We start from the raw sequence: 3,403 nt of genomic DNA, 5'->3' as shown, positions 1-3,403 counted from the left end.
AGTCTCCATAGAGGCAGATGGCAAAGGCCTTTGTTGCCCACTCATTGGCAACGCTCTTGGTAAGTGCCAGTTTGTAGCTGACAGGAGGAAGCAGGCCCGTAAGATGAGAATGCGTATTTACATTGCTACTGCAGGTTTTACAGCTCTGAGTCTTCGGAGGGAGACTGCTTGCTGTGTTTTGAAAAACACTGTCCAGGGTACCTGGAAACCTCTCAGTATTCATGGGCCTTTGTGGAGCCCGTTTGCTAAAACATAATTAAGGAAAGAAGTCGTCGGTAGGGTTTTTAGAATTCCTCTTTCAGATAATCAACAACTCTGTCAGACTAAATTAGGCAGTCTCGCAAGCTGCAGATAATTCATTTGGAATATTTTATTCTACTGGTAAAAGAGCCTTTTCTTCAGGAATACAGGATGTGAGAAGACTGGTTTCACAGTCACACTTCAATGAACACAAACTACTCAGAAGCAAAAGTACTCCTTGGAGGAAGGCTGAGCTCAATGGCCTTTTAGGGGACCGAAATTGCTGAGCTTAAAAAAATTAGGTCATTTGAGGTGTTTATATAAAATTAGTAGAAATTAAAAGATACAAAAAATAAATATTTTCTACATTAAACCTGAGGATTGCAATGATAAACTAAATTAAAGAAATTTACTATTTTAAACCTGGAGGAGGAAATGGCTGGAAAAATCCCATGGACAGAGGAGCCTGGTGGGCTAGAATCCATGGGGTCACAAAGAGCTGGACACAACTGAGTGACTGAGCACACAGCAGAGAATTTTAAAGAATTAAAATTTCTATAATCAAACCATTCTTAACAAGTTTAACTGATCAAGACTGACAAAGTATCTTAGAGGAATAAATATAAGTGTATATTACATACATTATAAAAATAATTCAAAAATGAGTCACATGGTTTAAAATATATTGTGTAAGAGGCATAAAGATATTATACTTCTTGAAATGTCTGCATAAGAAATACCACTCTTCTTCCTGAAATCAGATTTTTAACTTCTCATTAATTAATATAACCACGGTTACAAATTAAAGCACTGAGTTTCCGTTACACATATAAAGCAGGGTTTTCAGGAGTAAGAGATTCTGGACATTTTCTGGTAAAACTGAAACATTTTGAAACTCTGGACTATTTTATGTAATCCCTTACCTCAACCAAGAACTCATATCAGTATTATGAACTGTGACTGACCTTATGCAGCAAAGATAAATAAAAGCCTATGAAATCACAGGCGACAGCTTACATCGTTGGGCTAAGTACCATTCGCATGAAAGCCTCATGAGATTAGAGGTAATGGATTCCTCTTGAAAGCTATTCCATGACCATGGAAGTCATAGAATATTGATTCTGAATTATTTCTTCAGCTGGCTCAGCCTTTGGAACCAAAGGTCAAGTAAGAAAATATAACAAAATGTTGGCCAGGTAACAGAGTATCCACATGTGTTTACCAGCCCTCTGCAGTGAGCTAGTCTAGTTCAAATTCAGATATATTATTTCTATACACCATCGTATAACTTATTTTTGTGAGATTATTCTAAGATAAAGGCTTCCAAGGTGGCTCAGTGGTAAAGAATCTGCCTGCCAATGCAGGAGACACAGGTTTGATCCCTGGGTTGAGAAGACCCCCCTGGAGAAGGAAATGGGAACCCACTCCAGCATTCTTGCCTGGCAGGCTACAGTCCATGGGGTTGCAAAGAGTCAGACAAGACTTAGCAGCAAAACAACAGCAACCCTACGACAGACCTATAGTGTTATTTTGTGAAGAAGCTGTCTTTGTCCTCTGTGCTGTGCTTGGTTGCTTTGTCCTCTACAAGCCCATATTCAAAGTTTGGTACCAAACTGAACCTGGAGGATTTTAAGATGCCACTTTCTCAGCAGGAAATTGTGGGACAAAGGAGAGAAAATGAAAGTGCTGATATAACTTAGTAAAGCGGGAAAGGGCAGTGGGTAAAGGAAGGTGGGTGCCTAGACGAGACAGTCTCGCTAAGCTAGTGAGTTGATTGAGGGAGAGGTAGTTAGCTGCTGGAAGAAGGTGGGAGGTGGAGGAAAACCAGTTAATGCTTTGTTTCTATTGTGTGTGTGTGTGTGTGTGTGTGTGTGTGTGTGTGTTTAACACCAAAACGCTTTGTATTAACAATGCTGTGATAGTTTGAGGTGAACAGTGAAGGGACTCAGCCATACGTATGCACGTATCCATTCTCCCCCAAACCCCCCTCCCATCCAGGCTGGCACATAACACTGAGTAGAGTCCCGTGTGCTACACAGTAGGTTTTTGTCAGATTATCCATTTAAAATACAGCAGGATGTACATTACCCTCCCAAAGTCCGAAACTATCCCTTCCCCTGGCAATCATGAGTCTGTTGCTAAGTCTATGAGTCTCTTTCTGTTCTGTAAGTTCATTTGTATCATTTCTTTTTATACGCCACATATAAGGGATTTCTTCTTCTCTGTTTGGTTTCACTCAGTATGCCGCTCTCTAGATCCATCCACATTGCTACAAATGGCCTTACCTCATTTCTGAATGGCTGAGTGATATTCCACTGTATCTATATACGCCACTCCTGTATCTATTCCTCTGTCTATGGACATTTAGCTTGTTTCCGTGTCTTGGCCATTGTAAACAGTACTGTGATGAATGTTGGGGTGCATCTATCTTTTCAGGCCATGAAAACCAAATAATGTTTATGGGTACCTAGCAGTTCTTTTAGGTAATGTGTATTCTGTAATTACATTTACGAATACCTATAGTATTTTTGACATTGTTCTTTTCTAGATACTCAAACTAAAACTATTAATGACTCATATCCTTTCTACTTCCTCCTAACTATAAGAAATTTAATTACTTTTAATAGATTTGGTGTTATGATTTTAAAGGTATTTAAGACACATGACCTTCCTTGTGGAAGTGCACTTTTAAAGGGAACAAATATTGTACACGGGGCGGTGATTAAAATCATCCTCCAAGAAAAAGAAATGCAAAATGGTTGTCTGAGGAGGCCTTACAAATAGCTGAGAAAAGAAGAGAAGTGAAAGGCAAAGGAGAAAAGGAAACATATACCCATCTGAATTCAGAGTTCCAAAGAATAGCAAGGAGAGATAAGAAAGCCTTCCTAAATGAACAATGCAAAGAAACTGAGGAAAACAACAGAATGGGAAAGACTAGAGATCTCTTCAAGAAAATTACAGATACAAAGGGAAAATTTCATGCAAAGGTGGGCACAATAAAAGACAAAAATAGTATGGGCCTAACAGAAGCAGAAGATAAGAAGAAGAGACAGCAAGAATACACAGAAGAACTATACAAAAAAAGGGCTTAATGACCCAGATAACCACGAAGGTGTGACCACTCACCTAGAGCCAGACATCCTGGACTGCAAATTCAAGTGGG

Source organism: Bison bison, unplaced genomic scaffold (assembly GCF_000754665.1).
Source record: "Bison bison bison isolate TAMUID 2011002044 unplaced genomic scaffold, Bison_UMD1.0 scf7180017864494, whole genome shotgun sequence".
NCBI lineage: Eukaryota > Metazoa > Chordata > Mammalia > Artiodactyla > Bovidae > Bison > Bison bison.
The sequence above is the reverse complement of the archived record's forward strand: the minus strand, read 5'-3'. Positions refer to the sequence as shown.